Source organism: Hippocampus comes, unplaced genomic scaffold, assembly GCF_001891065.2.
Source record: "Hippocampus comes isolate QL1 unplaced genomic scaffold, H_comes_QL1_v1.1 scaffold135, whole genome shotgun sequence".
NCBI classification, from domain to species: Eukaryota; Metazoa; Chordata; class Actinopteri; order Syngnathiformes; family Syngnathidae; genus Hippocampus; species Hippocampus comes.
In genome coordinates, this window is record NW_017805583.1 from 121,034 (window position 1) to 146,736 (window position 25,703).

The 25,703-nt window shown below is 39.8% G+C and overlaps 1 long non-coding RNA gene across 2 annotated transcripts in view; it reads left to right on the top strand.

Annotated features, from left to right (window-relative positions):
• The window catches only part of LOC109521937 (uncharacterized), a 77,584-nt gene extending 52,768 nt beyond the window's left edge, over positions 1-24,816 (top strand). For both annotated transcript variants that reach the window (XR_002169460.1, XR_002169461.1), the window contains 2 exons: positions 934-1,062; positions 24,261-24,816. This is a non-coding gene — a long non-coding RNA (uncharacterized LOC109521937). The remainder of the gene's footprint in view (positions 1-933; positions 1,063-24,260) is intronic.
• The last annotated feature ends 887 nt before the right edge of the window (positions 24,817-25,703 follow it).

The following is a 25,703-nucleotide window of genomic DNA, read 5'->3' on the forward strand; positions in this document are numbered from 1 at the left end:
CCGCCCTCCGGCGGGGGAGCCGGTCCTCGAGGCCAAGGACCGGCTCGAGGAACACATCCCTGATGCACATGTGTAAATGGATTAAAAAAATCCTTTCTTTATAAATCTCATTTAATCTTAAAATGTATGACTATATTTTTCAATACCAATTACTTGTTAAAGTTGTGTGCCTTTGTACAATCAGTGGGATGTTTTAATGTTGTTTTAATGATGTTTTAATGTTTGGTAAAAGATATGTTCATTAAATTTAAACATTTTCCTCATGTTCTTGTGCTTCACTATACCAAAACAAAGGAAAGACATGATATTTTGGTTATTTATAGCAGAGTATGGTATAATTTTAATGGTCCGGCCCACTTGACATCTACCAATGCCGTATGCGGCCCACAATGTGAAATGAGTTTGACACTCCTGATCTAGACCATCATAATAAGAAAGAAATAATACAATTAGGTCATTTTCAACAAATTGTAGAGTCTATGTTTTCGTGAAACATTTTTCAACAGCATGGTGGAAAGAGTAGCCTATTGGTGCCCATGTTTACTCCCATTGGCAGCTATCTGATGGAGATTTCGCTGTAAGGTGCAATTAAAAAAAAAAAAATCAGTTTATCTATTCATTATGTGAACCACTTTCTCTTCACAAGGGTCGCAGGTGTACAATCCACCATACAATCACAGTAGTATTCAACACACAGCCAATTCCTTTCTTAATTTTTAGTGGGAGTCGACAATCGATCGCTGCCATCAAACCAGAAGTTCATCATCATTGTTTGTGATGCCACAGATATCAACGAATCAATTTTAATTATCAATACCGCTATTCTATTTGTCCTGCTAAAAACTCTAAAAACACACATGCATATATGTTGAAGGATTCTATTACAATATTTCATTTTCATTACCCCGGTATTTATTTTTTGTCCCTTTCCAGGTGACTCAGCTGGGCGGGAGCGTGCTGCCCTCGCGACCTCGATTTGACAAGCTGCCACCATTTCCGCCCACAAACTAAAAACACGCTTCTAAGGTTAACGGAAGATTCCAAACTGTCCTTTCTGTCAATGTAAGTGCAAATTTAAGTGTCTAAATACAGTTGCTGAATGTCGACCATGATGTTCCCTTTACCCCAATGTTACATGGGATAGGATTTCTGACCAAATACGTGAGGGTTCATCAAAATAATCGGTTTGGGCCAATGCAAAAGGCGCCAGAGTCCATATAGATTGCTGTGAGCCAAATGAGGATCTCTGTTGTGTTTAGCGGAGTGGTGTAGGTGTGTCACTACCTCTGCTTTTAAAATTCAAATGCAACTGATGATCATTTTCAGTTTGATGCTCAATCATCAATGTGTTGCCATTCTTGCAGATCAGATCGCAGTGGCTAAAAAAAAGTCTGCACTTCTTAGTCATGGGAAGGATTCACATTTCAATGTGAATTATGGCAATTTGACAACTGTAAGAGCCCATTTCAAAAATGTGTCCGAATAGTGAGGGTTCCCCCATGCAAGTGGGTGAACACATTTCTATGTATTTTCTGCAGTTTGTGTAAATGGAATGTTGCATCTAATGCAATATTGCAGTGCTGCTGACACTGTCACCGGTATTGATGGGTTCTTCCATAATGTATCCCCCACCCCCAAAAAAAAATCGATTTTCTCCCATGCAAAATCATTTTACACTCTGGCACAGTCAGCTGTTTAGTGTTGAAACAGCTTGAACAGCTTAAGATGCCTTCCAATGAAAGTCAAGGGTTTAACCTTGTGAGTATTTCATATGTTGTATGACACATTGGGGGCAAAAATAAGCAGATGTTGGAGTCAAACATTCATGCTAATAAAATCTCAAACAGATATCAACATTCATCAAAAAGAAAACCACCACATAGTGTGAAAGTGTTCCAAAATATGCTGACCGTAAATACCCTTTATTCAGTGGGATCACTGAGTTCAGTATTTAACAAAACTACATTCTGTGATTGGCTGATGACCAGTCCAGCATCAGCTGGGATAAGCACAAGCACACCAGTGACCCTAATGTGGATAAGCAGTAGAGAAAATGGATGGATGGACAGAAGTTTAATATTAATAGCACAGCTAGAATACTTTTTTTTAATTGAGTTTTAAGTTGCACAGAACAGTAAAATTGTATCCCTATAGTGAGTCAATTACATGAAATGAGCAAGAAGGCCAGAGGCAACATTTTTAAGCACATTGTCTCATCAGTCCCGAAATGATCCATCCATCCATCTTCTAATCCTCACAAGAGTCACAGGCATGCTGGAGCCTATTCCAGCTGTCTTCGGGCAATACTATAGGTGGGGTACACTGGTTCCCAGACAATCAAGGCACACATAGATGAACCACCATTTGCGCTCACAGTAAATTTGTATTGAATAACAGGCCCACACAATGACATTGTAGCTCCGAATTTAATTTCATATATATTTTTCTGGAAAAAAAAGGTTATCGTATAGATGTATGTTGAATAAGAATAGTAAAACCAGTGTTACTTGTGTACAACTACTGTAAATCATTAGAGTACATTAGGGTAAAAACAAATCGGCAAACGTCAGCTATTTGCCCGGTTATTGTGGCAGTTGTTTGAAGGTCCATAATTGGCCGGCCGATTAATTGTTCCGCCCCTACAAAAAAATTGGAATTTTAAGAGTTGACGTTCTTTCATGTTCTGACTTTCTGTTGATGCTCAGGTTTTGAATCTGACATTTTTAGTGTAAATAATGGAAGATTAGACTAAACCCAAAACATGTTTATTGTTGGTGGATACTTCCTGCACTCAGCAAGCAAGTTAGTGTGGACACGATAAATTTGCTGAGCTCATACAAGAACTGGTTGTTCTGGCAAAGGGTAAGGTCATGACCTCCTTATGTTCAAGATCTTGAAGGGGTAAACAAATCTATAAGGAGGATTACATAATTGTTGGTATAACAACAAAACTCAAATGACCGTCTTCATCATCACACCTTCATTGATAAATTGAAAGGATGACATCACCCGTTCCCCCGCTTACCAACATCCTATGTGCAATCAAAACAAAGTCACACGTTGCCATCTTTGCAGAATCTGTCAGCTTTGTTTCTGTGAAATTCTCACAGAAGGAACGCTGACATCATTCTCATGTTCCAGAACAATGACGAGAATCTCTTATTCTGACAAGGAATAGCCATACTGTATGTCTTCACATGTGGAATAAATGACAGCAGTGGAAATATTTGGCTCTTTCGCAGGAGCAGTCAGCTACCAGTCTTTCTCTGAATAAACTTTGGAGAGAGGATTCAAGTCATTCTGCATAGCAGTGAACCAGAGACATGTTTATAAACCAGGACTGTAAATGTTCAAGGTCTTCCTTATGAAACATTGTTCTACATTTCTGCACAATGTTCCATGTGAACCAACACTGCAACATAAAGTCACTTACTAACCCTCCAGAGTTTGATTTCAGACTGCCCCCCGGGCTCAGAGACAAAATTCCCAGACGTGGGAAGCACAGTTGAAGATTAATGATCAACTTTTGAGGGGGAAAAAAAAAAAATCTGAACACTCATGATTAAAACCCCAAACGCAACAAACTGAGTCTTAAGCCTCAGTGAACCTCCCAAATATTTTTCACTTGAGAGGGCAAATTAATGAAACTCGGAAGCCGGGCTGAGCTGCCACCTTTTCTCAAAGGAATCCTCGAAATGGCATTGAATTTTAAGCAAAGAGCAGCATTAGTGATTGGTTCTGCTCATGCAAACATTGTGTAGATGTCTTTTGGAGTTTTACGCATGGATTACCACTCTAAAAGTAAGGGCAATGATGGGAAATGATGACCACGGTGCTGGGAAAAACATGTTTGCATGCAGTCAGCAGTTTCCAGGAAGAGCTTATGTCTGCGTGTGGAAGCTTGAAGATGGGGCTCTGTAAAAAAGTCTTTCACTCACTCGGTATTGAGATAAATGTGATGAGGGCATTCTGCCACAACCAAGCTCCATTTTGTGCGTCACTAGGTTTGACAACATGGATGTGTTATGAAGGGATTTTATCCATAGTTTTACCACATATGCTGTGGAAATAGCACATGAAACCTCAATTTTAGGCTACTCCGTGGATTTTAGTGCACATCTGAGTTAAGTCATTTAAAGACCATTACAAAATGATAAATGCATTTATCTTTATAATTTACCGTCACTTTTCTCGGAATACCAACACAAAACTGGGTGACAGTATTCTTTAGATGATGCATCAATGGAGATGCCAATGGTGCACAGCTACACTGCATTCGTTTTTCATACTAACCCTATTGAGCATTTAACATTCGATGCGGTCATCAAATGTTGTTTTGGTGTATGAAACAGTTTTATTTAAGCTAACATTATTTTTGGAACGCAATTGTTTTGTTGAGAGACATTGATGGTACATAAAGATACAGTATTTTAGAAGGCTACATATACACCGTATTTTCCGTACTATAAGGCGCACCTAAAAGCATTCAATTTTCTCAAAAGGCGACAGGGCACCTTATAATCCGATGCACTTTATATATTGCTGAATATTCTGATTACTTGGCCGTAGTATTTTAAATGTTCTGTAAAGCGCTTTTTTACAGCTGCAGCGGTTGTGAAAGCTCCATATAAATGAAGCTGTATTGTATTGTATTCCCTCTAGTGTAGCTACATCTAGTGGATGCATAACACAACCACAGCCACTATTGTAGCTTCAATTCTACGCACCTTATAATTCGGTACGCCCTATATATGAAAACATTTTTAAGATAGGCCATTCATGGAAGGTGCTCCTTATACTCCGAAGTGCCTTATAGTGCAGAAACTATGGTGTGTGTGTGTGTCTGTGTGTGTATTATATATATATATATATATATATACACACACACACACAGACACACACACAGACACACACACCCACAAACACAAACTTTATTGAAAACAACCATATACAGGAATCAAGAAGACAGGGGCTTGAGGTTATAATATGAACGTCATCTCCACTTGGTTTTGCTGAATGCTGAAGTGAACTTCATCACATTTTTATGTGATAACCTCACATTTTATCATGTTAAATATGTCATGTTTTAACATAACATTAGACCTGTAAAGTATTACATTAGTGTAACAGCAATGCACATCTGTACACGACCTATTTGAGGATATTGTTAAATGAGGACTGCCCAGTGTCAAATAAGACACAGTTCAAACGGCGTGCCAGTGTGTGTTCCAGCTCTTGTTTTGAATCTTAAATTTAAGTATTGTGCTGACTAGAAGTACCCATTCCTTCTGCTCCTCCTCCTCAATGCATTCTTCAATTATGGAAAGAAAGGAAAGATGCTGCAAACAGCACTCTGTACAAGCTATGGATCAGGTGGTGAAGTGAGATGTCTAGTCATGGAAAATACCTTTTATGATTCCAGGTGCAGAACAGCACCAGTTAGGCTACCCAATATGTTTTTTGTTTTTTTTGGAATAGGAGACGAGGGAGCCATGGTCACAACTGCTCGTCTTATAATTTTCGCCTTGGTTGGCCTTTTAAAATCGTCCATCTTTATTTTGGAAACTTGGATTCCATAAACTTCATGACTCATTATGTTTTATTATTCGGCTGCGTCATCTGAGGCCCTCTCATGGTCACACTGTGGTTACTGGACTGAGACCTCTGAATATCCTGACCCGCAAATGAGGGCCTGTGGGCATCACCAATCTGGGTTACGGTCATAAAACAAATGACTCTGACATGGAGACAAAGAGCGCTTGTGTGGGAAACAACACGCTGTAATGCTTGAGTCAGTTCTCTGAGGGGCAATGATGTCACTGCGTCAGATTCTTCAGCTGTTTTACCTAACGCTGCCGAAGGGCATTATGCACCTTGCCCTCTGACGAGTGCGAGTCACGATGTGTAGAGGAAACACTGTTTGAAGCATTAGGGGCTCTGAATCATTTCAGTGACACAACCACATGACTCACTCGCAATGGTCCATTAAACCATTTGACTGTGTCAGATTCTGAATGATGATCGGAGAGTTTAGATCATGCAGTCGCACAGTTATTCAGTTTGTCAATAAATTCTTGCAATAACCAGTGAAGGAATCATTTACAATACAGTATATGACTATAGAGGGAATGTTATGTTCTACGGCGGATCATCTTTTCGACAAAATGTCACCACTCTTTTTTTTTTTTGCAATTGTCAAGCACCAGCAGCAGTCAACAATGACGAAGACTAATATTCTTCTAATTAACCTCTAAGAATCACATATTAAATACACACAGGCCTCATTAAGCAGTTCATGAAGTCATATCATCCTTTTATTCCTTCATTAAGTCTCTTTTAGTCTCCCCTCCTAGGGACTGTGGGAGTGATGAGGTCTGGGGGATCACGACCTTAATTTTCTCCAAGACAGACGCTTAATTAACACTGGAGGAATCCTGGCTGTCTCCAGACCGACAATTGGAATTTTCAAGGGAATTGAGGTAAATTGATAGTCCTCCTTAAAAAGGGCATTATTGTCGTCGTGAGAGTTGTGACGGCGTCACACTTTCAACAGAGATCTTTTGGCTGCAACAATTCTATTTTCCATTTTGAGTTTAAATTGCTGGGAAAGATGAAACGTCCCTTAATCAAGCTGTGTCACCTTGCATACACAGCAAGATGAAGAAAAATGTTGATGTATTTTACCTTTACACTAAGATAAACAGACATACATACAGGTGCTCACTTTGTCCTGGCAAATTTATTTTCATTGGTCATATAGATGCTTCGTGCGTAAAGTCACATACACATCTTTCGAGCTCCCGTTTTGTGCGTACGCAATGTTGGTAAGGCACCAGTGGAGCATTTATGTGGAATTTTATTAAAAACACTTTGGCATTTTGAAACAATTTCCCCATCTCTTGATAACTTGCCCATGAAACAGATGCTTTTGTAAAAAACAAACAAAAAAAAACCAAACAAAAAAAAAAACAAAAACCAAAAAAAAAAACAACAACAGAATGCCGTGCATACCACAATATATTGCCATGCTGACATCAGAATCAGAATCATCTTTAGTGGCCAAGTATGTAGAACACACAAGGAATTTGTCTCCGGTAGTATAGGCTACACGAGTATTTTCAAAAACAAGCAACTTCGATAAACAAGGACATGACAACTAAGTACCGAAAGACATTATGTAATGTCAGGGTACCGTTGTGCAGTAGTACCACATAATGACAGCTGTGAGACAATGTGCAAAGTATCAAGCAGAGCTAAAGTGATCAGTGGTAGAATACAAAAATATGACAGTTGTGCTGTTGGTGCAGATAATCGTTACACCATTGACCACCAGTGACCAGTAGCAGTTATTGTAACACAACTTTAGATGTGCCACTATATAGAAAGTCCTTGAGCGCTTTCAAGTGTCTGGTGCTGTGGAATATAGATCAGTGACAGTTGTTCAAGTATGCAGAGAGCTGGAGCTACAATGATTATTGCGGTAATGCTGTTCCACAAGGGTGTGCAAAATTGCAAAGAGCCACTATAGATTTGGTTTACTGTTTAGGGAGTTAATGGCTAGAGGGAATAAACTGTAACATCCATCAGTTTTGAGCGGGGAGTCCTGTTTCGTGTAAATGAGTCACTACTCATTGTGTCACCTCTCCTGCTGAACCCGTACGGGCCTACTACGGCGGAGCTGAGGGTGACCTCACAAAAACAACGCCCATTATGAAGCATCTCTGTACCTGCAGCCGACACATTACCAAATTCAAAATTATAACTAGTGAATTCGATAAAATTCAGACTGTCACACTTGCAGATGCATTTGCAGAAATTGGAAGCTCAAAACATTGACCATGTTGTATTCGATCATAAAAATTGGTCGAAACAAAAAGTTAAGCCTCAAAGCGATTCATTCATTTGTATCTTGTTTTAACTTATTTTTTCCTGTGGTCTGTTTTTCCATACGGACATTTGTTGCGGCACACACTCTTCCTGCAACAGAGTATCAATACAGGGATTGTGCACATTGTTTTCATTCTTGAAATAGTCAAAATCAAAGTTTGATGTCCTTACGGCAAAAGTGGGATCGCTTGGAGGTGGAGTTCATGGAAACACGGAAATGTATACGCTCGACAAGTAGTACTGTAATACAATGGGTAAGTTAGGATAAGACTTTTGTTTTTTACTTATTAGATAATTAGTCAATAATATACCATCCCATTGCTAGATAGAACATATTCTGTAGTGTTTGCAGACTCTACTGTATTGTATTCGTTTTGAAAATGACGCTTGTGTAAGTGGCCGTTTACTGAAATGACCCTTGAGACACTCAACAAGGAGTGTGGCTCAAGCTGGACAGGCTGAAAAGTCTCGTCTCAGTTAGTTCAATAACTATTTAAATAGAGAGGACAGTGCACGGTTGAACTTGTTTTGTGCATGTTCAAGTCAAGTCAAGTCATCTTTATTGTCAAATATGCTCTTTGTGAAACATACAGCACAGATGAAATTTCTGTCCTCTCACCCACGGTGCAAACACAGGAGAGAGAGAGGAGCCGCTGCGGGTACCCGCGCCCACATCAACAGAACAGTTAACATAAAATGACAAAATAATACAACACAACACATATGACACAGAGAGCGATGCAATCTTAACCACTTTTCTGCATACGCTTTGTTGTTTGAAGCAGTTACAGATGAAAGAGGAGAGAATTAAAGTGTTCAACCTTCTCTAGCGAACTTAGCTTAGCGTAGCTTGCTCCAAAACGCATCTACATGGCTAAACAGTGATCGACTTTAAGTGCAATGTGATGTGATTATTGTGAGAAATGTGGAAGAAAAATGAATAAGGAACAGGCGAGAGTGACAGTTGCTGCTGTATCATTTTTTTAACATAAGTCCTCATGTCTGCTAAAGCAGCTGTAAATGGCAAAGAGAGGCACTTGCGAATTTGAACGTGAAAATAAATATGATTTTTTTTTTTTTAATTTTTTTAGTAACTTTGAAGTTGGTATAATGTTCAAATGTAAAGTATGACAAACGTAGGTGTTGTATGTAAAGGCCTTCATATCTAAAGGACATTTCCCCGTTTAAAAAAAAAAGTACGAGACCGATTTACACGTGGTGGGGAAGGGGATGATTCTCAAAGTAATCAACAGAATGTTCGATTTTATTAAGATTTGTTTGTGACAGCCCTACTAGTGGCCCTGAATACACACACACACACACACACACACACACACACACACACACACACACAGACCACTGTACTCTCAAAGCTGTTGATGCTGATTGAGCTGCAAACCACTCGCCCCCAACACAAAAACAACATTTAGCCCGGGAAGGAAGACACGTGTAGCTCACATCGGTAGCACATAAATAAGTCAAGTGATTAAAAAGCGGAAGTGCTAACGGCTGGTACCTTTTTGTAAGGAGAAGTGAAACTTACAGTTTGCTCCATTTATGACAACCATCTGTATTATGATCCACGCCACATTTTTTGAATACAAGAGCTACCATCCACTGTCACATTTGGTTTGTGTTTTTGCGGGTTGGCGCCACTATTTTATTGGCTTTGACAACAAATGATTATCATCTGGAAGTATAAATGTGACAAGATGCTTCACAAAAAAAAGGTGACCCCACAAACTAACGCTCCGCTGATCCTTCTGCAGAGCAAGCAATTCCTGTGCACACTCTTAATTGGTTGTAATTGTAGCAGTTGTCTACTCAGTGAAGGCAATCAAAGGGGAGCAATTACAGGCGACTGGTCACAAGCCCCAAGGGCAGAACGTGAGAGCAGGACACACGCTTTTGCAAATACGAACCCAATAACAGAAAGGCGGCACACATACATGTACCCACCCACACGTTCCTTTGTGTTTCATGCAAGAAAGCCCTCATGTCTCTCGTGTTTGGAGAGGAAGTGCGGTCTAATGACTTAGCCAATGTGTCACATACATTGCATGTGGGAGGCATTTAGCCACACTGCACGTGCGCATGTGAAAGCCAACATGACTTTGAAAAAAGGTTTTTCACATGATGTCCTACTAATGTTGAGAAACTTCAAATGAACTTCAGCCCGCTTCTTTGTCCCACTGCGTGGCAAACCAGTGTCGTAAATGTTCGCAAAACTTTTCGCTGAGGAGCAGGAGCAGTCTCAACAAATAATTTATCTTGGACTCATCTGGAAATTTCAGCCAAAAGTTGAAGATCCTCACTTTTTTGTGAGCTTGTCTTGCTCCAACAAACTGGAGCTGCACAGGAATGACACAGTTTATCCAAGGCCACAAAGAAGTATTTTCCTCCAAATGACTCGCCAATCCCAAACCGAGCTCGCTGCTAAGCAATGAGAAAGTATCTAGTGAAACATCATTTTAGGTGAAATGGAAAAACTGGATTCAAAGTCATGTTTTGATTAGCTCCGTGGCCTTTCTTGAACTTTTCTGTCAAACTCATCACTCCCGTCTTTACCTTTGCTCGCAGGTGCCAACTCCATCATTTCTTTCACTCTGTCTTATAAACACCCACTCTCTCAAGGCTCCAACTCTTCCTTCTGTGCCGTCATTTCTCCGTTAACTATTCGCTCCTGTTGATGTCTGCAAGTCAGCCTTTCCAAACTTCCACATACACTTTGTGTAATTCTATTATGGCCGTTGTATGTCAGTTAGCTGGTTCATGAAGGTCACGCTTACATTTTAATCTCATCCAGTCTTTTTAGACCGGGAAGGTTCGAGACCATTCTCATTTTAGAATGATTTTTTAAAATAATATTATTAAAGAGATCCTGTAGCTCTTAAGATGACCAAGCACTTTGCAACACTGGTATGAAAACTACCATGAATCACGATCACAACCTTGGTCACAACTCTAACTCAGGATCAAGAACAGGGGTCTCAAACTTGCAGTCTGGGGGGCCATTTGGATGATAATTTGCAGCCCCCAACTTGACATCAAAGTTCACTGTGAGTGCCCCCCCGTCCCACCTTTGTTGTCATGACGTCTGCCCTTGGCAGTTTGTCTTTTCATCATTTATATTTCGCTATGTCAAAGCTTAGGCTCATGACAGCTTTGGTTAAACGTAATTTTGAAGTGACACTAAGTGGAAGGAAAAGATCTTGTCATCCAGTCTCAATCATGTCTTTTTCAAAAGCTATCTCTGATTAAAATTTGCTGTTGGCCAGTTTATTTAATATTGTGCAGCAACTCCAAAAAAGAAAAAAAAAAAAACAGCAGGTCACACATTTGCCTAACCACATTTGGCTGGGCAGAACTTTTGGAGCACAATTATTTGCACCGCATTGCCTAATTAAAAAATAACGAGTGAATCACTGCTCTGTATTCAATGTAAAACATGCATGAGAAGAATACAGAAACCACCATGTGGTGCAAGTCTGCCTCCCTGCCCTTAATGCATCGTCTCTTTGACTTGAGATTCGGGGTCGTTTAGACAAGTTTTGAGCCAAAATATAATATAAATTCAGTGTTCCTTATTATATTGTGAATTACGAAATAACTTTATTCTTAACTGGAAAAAATAATATCCTACTGGTGATTCCATTAATGATGATGAAAGTACTAAGAGTTGAATTGCCGCAGGAAAAAGTTTTGACCTTCGCTAAAAAGTTAAGAGGATTGCTTCTCTTTCAGAGTAAAGGACTGTCTCGTTCTACTGCACCTTTAGCTCAACATCAGCAGCAAGACTACTGATGGCAAACAGTTCAGTCGAGGTCAGACCGACTGAGAGTGCAGAGTCAGGCACATTTACAGCTGACTACCAACTAGATAAGTCAGAGGAGGCTATTATTGCTCTCCTTTCGTTTTGCTCCTATTAGATGCGCAGCAGAAACTTTGGAAAATTAAATGTCAGAGCTGATAATATTAAAATGGTAATACAGGAAATGCTGTCTTTCACCATCCTCTTTTATTGGCGTCCCTCACATCTTTAACCCATTTCCAGTGTGTACACACATGGTGTTTTATTTATGGCACCATGAACTCCCCTGATATGTTTTTTAGTGCGAAACAGATACTGGTTCAGCTCTTTTTTTTCTTCTTTTTTTTAATCAGTGATGTTTAGTAGTGCTTCAGTGGCAAATAAGTTTGATTGGTGTGTAAATAAGTCTGTGAGAGAGAAATAAGTCAGAACCAAGTAAGTGGGCGAGAGAGAGAGAGAGAGAGAGAGAGAGAGAGAGAGAGAGAGAGCAAAAGTGCAGCAAAGCAAAACAGGGTCAGAAAGTGATTGCAGCAGCCAGAGAGGCAAAACGGCAAACACTTAGTCAGGAAGCTGATATTTTCCCAGACCTCCTTTTTGGGGGGGGGGGGGAGTCTGATCCGACAAACGAAGCTTCCTCCAAGGGGGCTAATAATACAACAGGCCCATTGTGTGTAGTTCCCCCCCACCCTACCTCCCCACCATCTGATCGAGCAAGAGAGACGCTGTTTGCGTGCAATCTTTCTACTACCATTGAGGTAGGGTGGAGTTTCTCCTGCCATCAGATTGGATTGTCACACCACATGGTAATAATGCACTATTATAGTCTGGCTCAGATGAACATGAATAGGCAGATAACAGTGCTCCCGTCAAAATGGTAGATCTGTACGCGTTGCACTTTTCGAATCCTATAATTTGAGGCAAAGCAACTGTGCATTACCAGATGTAAAATATGTGACATGTTATTGAACTGTCTCATTCTTCTTCTCTGAGTGAAACCAGCATTACAGCGTCAACTTTTAAATGCACACTTCCATCCTCTTACTTTTATTTCATTTAATTACAGGAATAACATTACTCAGAGTCGGCTTGTGGGAATTATATAAACACATCATCACAATTTATGGTATATTTTATGACATACAGCACTGTGCCGCAGCCTTTTTTTTTTTTTTAAAGCAATGGTGTGATGACTGATATAATAACTGCTGTCACAACCAACATTTGGGGAGAGTGACTTAAATGTTGTGTGCATTACTTTCCAAATTTAGTTCTCATGTTTGTGATTCGCATTTCCTCTATGTTGCTGTAATAAGACATTTGCTCTTTTCATCTATGTTTAAAACAAGAGCTATGGACAGTGCCATGTTATTAAGCTTCTGAAATAACAATGAAGTGGTCATCAAAATCCCTTGCATGAAAATCACAATGTCTATTCTTTGACCCACAAGGTCAGTTAATGACTATACTGAGAAAGTGCAGGTATGTGTGTCAGGTAGCAAGTTAATCTGCCGGTCCCAGTTTAACGTGAAAGTGCATTTGCATACGTTTAGACGGCAAAAAAAAAAAAATCAACAAAAGCATTATGTTCCTTGTGGGGTTGCTGGAGGCCATCCCAGCTGACTATGCGTTGTTGTAGCATGATGCCTATCAGTTGGCATTCCACTTTCCTCTAGCCTACCTGGCCACTTTGCCTACCTTGCCGACCAATGTTGTTCTGTAAGGCTTGATTTTATACATGACCGAATAATAATACTGGGCAACACGCTGGACGACTGGTTAGCACATCTTTGCACTGGGTTTTGATTCCTGTAAATATCTGACTGCAACGAAAAATAACAAAAAACAAATAACATGTTTATTTGAAGTCCAAAACTGTTGAAGAAGTCAGGATCAATGCCAGGAAAAAAAATAATAAAAAATCTTGGATGAAAATCCCAAGCGGTTCATCTATTTTTTTCTTAGATGTGCAATGCAAACGTGTATTATGTGAATTATTTATGTTTGGCTGCAGGTACTTGCAATGATAGTTTCAGTGCGTCATACTCCTCTGTCCTGTTGTAAAAATTCGCTTGTGTCCTGTTAAAACTTTCCCCAATTTAAAGGGCAGACACCAGTAAAACCGTGCAGCTGTCTGCTCACGCCTTCTCTCTGTAAACCCATTGCCAGCTGCCTGCCCTCTACTCTTGACCTTGTTTTGATGAACACTACAGCATGTGTGTGTGCGTGTACATGTGCTGTGTGAGTGCATAGGTGTCAGTAGGCTTTCAGCTGACCTTCAACCTTTGTGACTGACAGGATAAATATAGCCACCTTGCCGCTCCCGCTTGGGCCTCTCTTACTCCACCCCCCTTCAGTTTCCTGACTGCTTGCCTGTCAGCTCTCAGGCTGGGACATTATGTGTGTTTGCATGACGGGTGGGTGTGTGGACGTCACACAGACAGAGAGGAAGGAGAACATGTTCAAGTGTGTGTTTGTGTATTGCTAGTGGGGGTCACAGAGGAAGACACTGTCCAGACACCTCGAAGATAACAACTTCTATGGTCCTAGTGCTTTATGTTTGTGTGACTGACACTGGAAACACTATCTTGTAATTATTTAGTCAGGCTTTAACCTGCAACCCCTCTTATTTGACCTCCGGCATCCTGTTCAACTGGGAGGAGGACGGATAAATTCATACATGTACGCACCCATACAGCAGCACACTTCACAGCCCATAATGATGACTTATATCCATTTCCTGGATCCTGACTCAAACCACGTGATGCTTGAACCTGACCCCTTCCTCAACCGGTTCGTCCACAATGTTTTGATTTAAACACATTTACGTTCGCACATGTGGGGAAACTTGACACTCACTTTCATAGTGCTTTACCAGACATTTGTGGAATACTGAAAAATGTCATGACAGAATTTCATGTATTCAACGGAAAAGTAAGACACCGTATCATCTTGATTTTTTTTTTATTGTATTACGGTATATACTGCACTGTATTAAGTGTGATTTTTACCCATCAAACAAAAATGATTCAATGTTTATATTGTGGCAATTCCAGACTGAACCATCAGAAGTCCCAGGTCACAGAAACAGAAAATACTGAAATAACAAGTAGCGAAATACAAGAGTGACATGCAATTATGTTTTAGAGTTTACCTGGAGGGGAAATCTTGCTGCGGGAGCTCAGTGAATTGGTTGACTTCGTACTCAGTTGACATATTTGTTTGGCATCGTGCGTGTCTACGTGCGATTGTGTGAGAGTGTGCAGATGTCAGCAAAATTCTGTTTGTACACCAAACAGCCCCTGTCCTTAAATCCAGGGTGAACTTGGATGTTGCTATTTTCCAAGTCTTTATACATAGACTGACAGTGGTTATTTTTAACCGAGTCATCTCTCAGGCACTCAGTTCTCGCAGTGATGTTTATCACGCATAAAGTCCCTTTGCTGTTTCCAACTGCAGCACATAAACCCTTAATATGATCTGGCAAGCGAGTAAAGCCTCCATGTTGAAAACGATGTGATCTGTTGGTCAAACCACAGTCTGTAGGTTTCATCCCACATCTCTCTGTTAGGAAACACGTGTCACTTTCCCTCTTAAATAGCATTATGATAATATTAGAGATATGGACAATTTTTTTTTTAAAAGGGATTCATTTATACCACAAAGATGTGGTATTTTCATACTGTATATGTTGGGCTGTATTTTTTTTTCTGGTATTTAGAGTCTACACAAGCAGTCCTTCCAGTTTCCAGCACCACATGACAGTTTCAGGTAAAAATATTTTCACGAACACAAATGATTACAAATACAACTCCCCATTCTGCTGAATGTATGCTTTTTGGCAAGCTCTGGATGCTCCACCTTGATTTCGAATCAAGAAACAATTCTAAGTGCCAAAGCAGTTTTGAAGGCTTCATTGTCCCATTTTCCAGCCTGTCTCTATTACGTAGATTGGGCTTGGTGAGCCAAAATCAGCTGTAGCGATAAACCAGTATTTTACTTCTAATAGTGTCTCTTAAATGCCGATTTCTTTTTCTTGGAAGAATTCTTCTTCTTTCTCATCATTTGGCGTTATCCCCTCCAGGAAAAAATGTTACAAAGACATTTGTTTTTGACTCAGTTTTTCCATCTCGTGGGTTTCCTTTATGTGTATATATATATATATATATATATATATCCATATTTGGGCTTTACTTAAAGACTTAAAGGACTCTTTGTATGGTGTCAGAGTAACTTTGGCCGTTAAAACGCAGGCTCAAAGGATGTAGCCCTAAATTGGGACTCAGTCAAGCTTCGAGTTGATGGGACTGGCTTGTAATCTGTGCAACCGAACTGTCGTCTAATCAACTGCCTCTCTTTTTCAAAAAAATGTAACATTTTCTGAGATGAATTTGTGAAAAAACAAAAATCTGAAATGTCATGTCTGTTGTGCTTCTGGCCTCAAAATATTCATGCTCCTTCAGGACATCACAAAGAGCTCAGTTGTATGTATGATGAGTGTGTTGCTTTACAAGCACCTTTGGGGAACTGTGTGGGAAAACTGATAACAGATTGGGGTGAACTGGCAAAGGTGCAGATTTTTTTTTGTTTGCTGACTTTTCGTGATGCATGGATTTAATTAAGCAGTTAAGGGGTGAAATATCCAAGCCGAGCGGTTTTACATTTGAACGGAGGCATAAGGGGATGCGCCAACTTTACAAAATACAACATCTTTCAGACTCTGATGATCGTTAAAATATTGTTGGTTCAGTGTTTCTGCGTGGCGACGTACAAAATGTCCCAAGGACCGATGGTTGGAGACCACTGATGTGCACACCCATTCTCGAATTTAATTTTGACCACTTAAAAGAAAAAAAACCCTCCAGAGCCCTTTATAATGTCAAGAAATCGCATTTTGAAATACACACCACACCCTCCCTTTCAAGTATTCAACAAAGAGAGGTATACAGTTATAAAAATGCATAAATAAATACATACATAAATAATAATACTAAAAACAATAAAATGGTAAAGCAAGAATGTCAATTTTATGATAAATTAAAAAAAATGAATTCAAAAGCTAAAATTACAAAAACAAACAAAAAAACTATTGCATCTCATGTTTGCAGCTGGGTGCTTGTCCAGTGTCACTTCACACCACAAGTAACCATCACGACTTTTCACCTTTGCAAGGATGAACTTTGACCTTTGTAGCAATGGCCCTTGACCCTAACAGGTCCTAATGGTGCAGAGGCGACTGCTGGTGACAGGAGACAGAAGGAAACACACATACACGTGAAGGCAGACACACATGTGCCGGCTCACAAGCGGTAGCGTGGCAAGCATTACGTTGCAGACCAGGCGAATGACGCGAGTATCAGTGGGACACGCAGCAGAGCTCAGCTTACCACAGGAAACTGCTGAGACATGCAGCTCATGTCTCTTCTCAAATTTATGGACCCAGCAGACACACAAGCTCACACACTCAGAATGTCGTATTGATTTCATTCCTTTTGAGCCCTCTTGGACAAGGTTTTTAGAATTTTCTGTCGGACATGGTCGCAGTACCACAACGCAAGTCAACTTTTTTATTTGATATGGGCTTGAAACTTTCAGTTAAAATGCCATTGCTAATCATCTGACTGAAATTGCAAGCAATACCCACGCAAAAACTACAACTTGACACGACACTGTACGTCACCAACCAAATGTAAAGAATGCACAGCAATTTTCAATATGTGGTAACACAGCCACAATATAAATGAGTTGAATTAGGTTTGTGGGTTTGCTCTACTTCCAAAATAACATGTCTGAATAATGTGCATATTCAGTAAACAGCATACCTACAGTAATTAAGTTTTTGTGAAGGTTAAACTGGGCACAAACTAATTTGTTTTGGCCGGTGGGAGCATACCTCTCCTAAAAATAATGAGCATCGTAGCTTACCCTTTACTAAACCTCCCCAGTAGGCCACAGATGGCCTTTCAATTTCCAAGCTAATGTATACAGAAATGCAATGCATGGCATTATCAATGAACGTAAGAACATTCTTAGCTGCTTATTAGCAAGCAGACAAGTTCACATGCGTATACACACACACACACACACACACACACACACACACACACACACACACACACACACACACTGAATCATATGCAGAGGAACACATAAGCACATTTGCATGCACAGACATGCGTTATAGGTTATTTTGCTTATGTGCCAAGTAAGCAATCTTTTCGGTGGTCACAACTTCACACTGCCTCCCTGCAAAAGCACCAATCCATTATTTATACGATGCTAAGAGATCAACATGTGATTTTGTCATTTTTCATATGCACTTTTAGAAGTTGACGTCAACCACTGAAAAAGCATGCTTTCCATAAAATGTCAAAATCATTCCATTGGAAAAAAAAATGCTTGACCACCTTCATACTATCAAAAAAAAAAAAAAAAAAAAAAAAAAAACGGTATACTATATTTTCTACACTACAAGATGCTTGGAAGTATAAGGCTCACCTTCAGTGAATGGCCTACTTTAAAACTGTTTGCCTATATAGGGCGCACCACATTATAAGGCGCATTGAATAGAAGCCACAATTGTGGCTGCGGTTGTGTTATGAATCCACTAAATTGAGCTATGCTGAGGGGAATACAGAACGGTGCAATATAGCTTTATTTATATAGAGCCTTCGCAACCGTTGCAGCTGTAACAAAGCGCTTTAGGGAACATTTTAAATACTACGTCCAAGAAATCAGAATATTGATCCATAAATAAGGTGTGTCGGATTATAAGGTGCACTGTTAGTTTTTGAGAAAATTTAATGCTTTTAGATGCGCCTTATACTACGGAGAATACATTTGGGGTGGGGGAGGGGGGGTATATCTTACTAAAAGCCAGACCAAGAACAGTAGACTCGCATTCCCTCATAGTGGGTGCGTTCGGAAATACGCTCCGAGCGTGCACTGACTTACCTTAAGTAGAATCCTGCATTGCATTGTGGGCAAAGGTAGAATTGTAGTCGGTTATTTTATTTTGGTGGTTGGCGAATTACCGCCACCTTCTTAGGATACTAAACCAGCAAGGTAATGCTCCAATGCTGTTTGTGAAATGTTTGCCTAATTTTGTCTTGTTTAATATGGTTTTCTACTTGACGTAATCTGATGAGAAAGTTCTGGATAGCCATATGTGTGTAAATCCTCCTGTTTCCGAATATACAATTCTCTACTGATATGCTAAAAAGACAATTGGGATTGGGATTTTAAAAGAATCTATTCGCATGGGAGTTGTGGGCTCGTAGAGGGTAGCTGCATAATCAGATCTGCCATCAGTTAACTGATGTTCTGCATAATAGAGATGGGATTTCTGGGTCAGATTGTGTGTTGTCATATAGATGTGTGTGTGCACGTGTGTATGTGTGTGTGCGATAAGGGTAGCGATGGGGGCTTGTCCTTTTCACTGTATGAATTTGTGCACATCTGCATGTGTATGCATGTTTCCAGTTTGTGTCAGTGCGTGTGCATGCGTGTGCACCCACATATGTGTATGTCTGGGGCATTGACCTCTTTCCCCACAGGGAAAGACAGTCACCGTCTCATTAGAGAAGAGAGATTGAGATGGATGGACAGGAAATAGAAGGAAAAAAATTAAGAAGGTGAAAATAAAAAGACAAGGAGCCCGGAGGCAGGCATAGAATATATTCGAAGGTCAAAGGTCATCCATCCATTACCAGAATGAGCAAAAAGGGCTCTGGCAAAAGACGTCTTGAAGTTTTCCAAAGGCGCACACACACATGCATGTCTCAAAAGTGTTTCAGTCAGGATCCAGACTTGACTGTTTTTAATTGACCAAAGAGGCCCTCTGTGGTAGTTTGATGTTGAGGAAACAGGCTAAGGAGACTGTAGTTGTGGGTTAGACGTCTTAGAAGGCAGAAAATCCACGTGCTTTGCTGCAACAGTATGCATGTGTGGTCCACTGCAGAAAGTGTAGGTGTAAATGCTTATGAAAATCAACTTTATGATGTAGTCTTGATCTTACTTGCTTCTAGGTGTCAGCCTACCTGATTAAACCCTTTTTTAAATTTGTCATGATGTTTCTTTGGTTTGTTGTTTTTTATTTAATCTCACAAACTTTGAGGTTTCCACAAGAATGTGGAGTGGGAGGTGGGAGTGGTGAACAACTTCATCAAAATCAAGGGACATAATATGTTTTTGTTTGTGTTCATATCACACTCAAACCATTGAAATTATACACTTTAACAAAGGAAAAGGGGATTAGGGTGAGAAGGGTATGGGGGTTTACTCATGGAGGGCTGCTGGAAAAATAATGAAGAATTGCACCACAGCCCAAAGTGACCACAAGAAAGGTTTTAAACCTCAACCAAGTCTAGCATCTCATGATCACACAGCAGTGCGGTTTATCTTTGAGGAGGTTCTCATTCAATTACGCAAACTCCTCCTGGAGTCCTCCTGTTGGAGGACATAAACCAACACATGACAAAGAGATCTACAGTACTTCTCTTTGATCCCTTTGACTTTTTTATATAGCGGAGTCTACAACGTGAAAAGTTTGGTCCTAAAACGTAATCAAAACTTTGATCGAAAATTTGCGACAATTACTTCCGTAAAAATTGGAAGAGACAAAGTTGGGTAGTCATCAGTTTTCTTTTCTCTTTCTGGGAAGGTGGGCCTTTTACTGTGTCAATACATCTGTGATGAAAGAAAGAGGGAAACTATTCACAGCTGAGTTGAAAATTAGTTCAAGTTGAGGATTTCTACGAGTTATATTGTTTTACAATTTTACCTTTAACATTTATTTTTCCAAGTCATAATGCTATGCACACATCCATTCTACTCGTTTCTCGTTTCGTTTGTTTATTGAACATAAAAACATATACAGTAATAAATTGACAGAAAGTAAGGTAAGTAAAATAGTAAAAACGAAAGAGAAATCAGTCATCATTTAACACAATTATTATGTTCAAGGGAGTAGGAAGAAGTAAAAAAACGTATCTAGTCCTACCCCGTGTTATGTGTTTATATATAAATAGATCATTTTTATATCAATCAGAAAAGAAAGAAAAGAAAGAAAGGAAAGGTACTGCAACATAAGAGTCTCCACGACCAAACTGTATTTGACTTTTGTCCACTCTAGTGTATGTTTGAAGACGCTACCTGCTAGAGATTGTGAACAAGCACTGGCACTTTGGATTTTTGTTGATTATGTGTATGTGACTGAGTTTTTTTGTTTGTACAAAAGGTATGTGCCAGTACGAGTCAAAACACCAAACTCTTATCAGTATCGCATTCCTGGAATAAGAACCAAACAGACTACTTAAACCAATCTCAGGGATCCACTGACGTCAACATCATTTACACTTCTTACTTTCTACCATGAATAAAAGACATGAAGGTCATGTCACTCACCACAGGAATAAAGCAGTCGGTTTCCCACTTGCTCCAAAGTTGTCATGAGATGCATCTGAGTTTCACCAGGTTTGTTTATCTCTGCTTGTGTATTCCCAGCGGGTTGCTCACCCGATGACACACATATTTCCTGAACTCAAAAGATAAAGATTCCTTGCGGACAGAGCATGCGCACAAAACAAACCAATATTCCTTTCAATTGAGGTATTCCGATCTGCATTTATGGCAGGGGTATGGAACTCAGGTTCCTCGAGAGCCCTATCCTGCCTGTTTTAAATCCCTCCCTATTCCGACACACCTGATTCCAATGGTCAGCTCATCAGCAAGTTCTGCAGAGACCTGAAACGATGAGCAATTGAATCAGGTTTGTTGGTGTTGGAAGGGTTCTAAAACAGGCAGGATATGGCTCTCGAGGAACCCGAGTTCCCTACTCTTGGTTTAGACGAACAGACATTCAGATTAGAAAAGGTGTGACCCAAGGGTCATATTCGGGTTTTTGTGGGTGATTACATGGCCTTGCGCAACCAGAATATTGCTAATATTTGGCTGTTGAAAGGGTTATTGACTACATGTACAGGTAGTCACAATGCACTTTTCAGATGTTGACATGCAAATATTTGTTTTTTTAAAATTATCGTATTTTCCGCACTAAAAGGCGCACCTAAAAGCCTTCCATTTTCTTAAAAGCTCACAGCGCGCCTTAAAATCCAATGCGCCTTGTGTATGGTTATTACGGTAATATATCAACCCCAAAATGGCTCCTTGCTAGTGACATGCTTACAACGCAGAGTTCAGACTTAAGGCGATCGGGTTACGCAGTTGAACACGGAAATAGAGCAGCGGCAAGAGAGTTCAATGTTAACGAGTCAATGTTATAACTTGCTGTTGGTGTAGTGAACTGTGTCGCGGCTTTATTAAATATGTTTTACTGACATCGATTGCGTCTTATAGTGCGGTGTGTGCAATATAAAAAAAAAAAAAAAAAAAAAAAAAGACAAAATAGGCCATTCATTGAAGGTGCGCCTCATAATCCAGTGCACCTTTTAGTGTGGAAAATATGGTAGTGGGCTATGGTAATGTTTGACTGTGAATGATATTTGCGAGTGCAACTTATTCTTAAAGTACTTTGTAGTTATTAAAATGCAGATATGTCATGGAAATATACTTTGTCTACAGCTACCAGAATTAATATACTTCGAGTTAACCAGTCGTCTAGGTTTAGTATTTGAGGGTTGAGGGCGGAATAAATGTATATGGGTATAGGTAATAGGTGAGATAAATTGTGATGGATAAAGAGAGAAACAAATGCAGGCAAGCAGGGGGAGAGTAACAGATCATTGGACCAAGAAAGTGAGACAGAGCGCCAAGCAAAAGCTGAAAAAGGGCTCAAGAGACTGAAAGAAACCACAACAGAAGCCCACAGCTTATTAAGTCCTCATTTCTTTATGGTGGCGGGGTTGGTGGTTTTGGGGCCACAACTTCCCACAGCACAACTCCTTTCTTATGATCTCAGACCTACACTTAGACACAAATAACTGCGTGATGATATTCGTGTGTACACCTCATGTCTGTGAGCTAAAGACTTTGTGCATGTGAACTCACATTGTGAGGTCGAAAGGGTTAAGGTTCCAAGTGGCCTCAGGTCCAGTTGTGAAGGGGCTCAGGAATGCATTATGTGCATGGCGCCAGCCTTCTTTCTGTCATTCACCTCGTCACACTTCTCCACCCGGTTTGAATCTAACCTCCGTTGCTCTGGCCTCGTGACATCTTTCTATTCATACCAATAAAAAATGTCGGCGTTTGCTGCCCACTTGCATATCACGTTGCACTGCAGTGTCTCTTGGATCTGTCAGAGCGGCCCCATTTGCTGTAGTTGAGTTTCTGATGGTTGCCAAACCACCATATGGATCATTCATGGACAATCTCAGTGGGCTGAATGTAAAACGTTGGCTTTCATTCTGGTTTACAAGGGAGTGGCTCAGCTCTTTTGCACCAGACGCTGAAAGTGCAAAGACAAATCTCGCTTGCTTCAAAATGTGACTTCATATCACTTTTGTATTAAAACTACCATAGCTTTGTGTCTCATCGACTTTGGTAGCTTTCAACCACTCAGTCATAACGTGAATTTTCTTAAATTCTTGCCCTCAGTCGAGGGTAGTATCAAATGATGCTTACCTGTCACTGGATGTTTTTTCACATTCATAATGAAATTGAGATTTACAGTTATCATTGTCAAACACTGTACTGTACTATACTATGTATATTTAACCAACACAAGGAGCTAATACTCACGGCTGAGTCATGAATTGAATGATAGAGTAGTGAGTGATTTGGTGAATGGCTCTTTGAACGAATCATTTCAATGAATGAATTCTAGTGATTCATGACAATGAAAAAGCACAGCGGCTCCCATCACTTATCTGGTTTGGACACAATTGTTTCGGTCAAGTCAATAAAATTCATACAAAATGGGATGATTGTACATTGATCACCAATTCAGAATTTGTCAAGACAAGTGTATGTCTATAAGTATTTATTATTTTTGCATGTGAATTGGATGACAGTTATTAATGCAGCAGGAGGCAGCTTGTGGCAAATGTGTCGATGATTTTTCTTCTGTCAGTTTTGCCTCAAGGCATCAGGAGACAGAGTGAAATGTGCCTCCTGAGAAACCGTGCAAGCAAGTTTAGCAAGCAAAGCTTTACGTTTGCTTTCAAGGTATTGTGGTTGAGAATTTAAAAAAAAAAGCTTTGTGGTTATTCTTCTGTAATTATTTTGATGGCTCTCCTAGATTTACATTCTATACAATGGATCAGTAAATTTTAATGTTGGGTTATTGTTTCTTTGTATTAATGACTGGAATCTAATGGCCATGAATGCATGGTGGCTGAATGTGTCATTGTTTTGGTGTGCAAATCTATGCACAGAGTTGTCATGTTGCTGCAAAAGCATCTCACCGAAATCTTGTGGATGAAGCAGATTGGTGCCTACCGTTCACCTGTAAATCTAACAGGTTCAAAGATGAATGGTGGCTGGAGCTGCCTTATGCCAACCGAATGCTTATAATCACACAACAGAACTAGAGCCTTTTTTTCTTTTCCCTTAGGAAACATTGGAAAATGATTGTTTTTGTAACTCTGCCATTATCGTGTCTCCACAGAAACGCACTGCCACTTTGGAGGATGTTTGTTAGTGACAACAGTTATGGGTCATCCCTTCCATTCCCTAACAGAGACTGCGGAGACAAACTGCTGCATTTGTGACGGGTTCCTTACTGTATACATTGTACGATAGCGGCATTGTTGCAATGAAAAACTATTTTATTGTGCTACACCTTGACCTTATTATCACAAAAATCTCAAGGCAAATCTTAACCTTCCTACCTAGCGATACATATCTTTCACACATTGTTGCCGGCCAGTAAAAAGTAACGTCACAAAAACTGTGGCGAGACTTGCCTTGGGAAACACTTACCGTAATACTGTCTGGGGAATGCGCTTTCATGCTATCCACTGTAAAGTGTCTTTGAGTGTCTCGAAAAGCTCTATAGAGATCTGATGCATTATTATTAAAACATGACATGTTTGTTTTCACCACTTGCGGGCCATCATGATTCTTGGTGACAGACTAAACTGTGAGCAAGTTATGAGAACTCATTTCACTGCCCCAAAATGTGTGTCTGAACACAAGAAATCCCGATCTATCAAATTACTCTATAATGCATGAGGACAGAGGGGGGAAAAAAAGCTTTTGAAGGGAGTTATAAACATGTCTAAAGTCTTTCTGCGTAAATATCCCTTGCTACATCGTGGACACCTGCAACCTACACAGTATACTTTATGTGCAAAATACATATCTTTTCTTTACATTGAGTAGTTGCGGTTTAGATTCAGGTTCGTGCAATATTGCGGTAAATTCAAAACTTAAATACAATGCCACAAAAGTGGTGACAGGAATGTGGTTCCATTTAATGTGTACTCACTGCATTACTTACTGCATATTTTTACTGATGTTGAATTTTTACCTTAATTTATTTATTTATGTTATATTCTTCTCATTGTTATTTTCATTTTACATGCTATGTTGTTTTATGCTGGCACAAGTGAATTTCCCTGGTTTGGGATTGGAATAAAGTCTTTAAACTATCCTACCATATCCTGTCTTGTCTTTCAAACCATCTTGAAACAGTGTTTCTGGAAGTTCCTCGCCGGGGGGGATTCTAAACCATATAGGACTTTTAAGTATGCAGAAGTTATGATATGCTTATTTTCTGCAAGGCTTCATTTAAAGAGGATATGATTTGTCACTTAGCATAGGACAGTTCAAATAGACCAGGAGAGTTTTTACTGTCGGTTGTCAAATTTATAACCGAGACACTGTCGGCAAGCCTGCTCAGGCCACATGACTAGATCATTAATTTCCTCTCGACATATGGAATTGTTAGAATTTATTTTGCATCTTTTCCTAAATAAGGGTGACTTTCAATCTGTTGATGTTGGAATTTCGTTCTCAAAACAAATCACACCTTATATTTCACGGTGTCTACATTCTCAGCCTGAAAATCATAGCCTTCAATTCATCTGTCAAACTCATTTTGAGATAT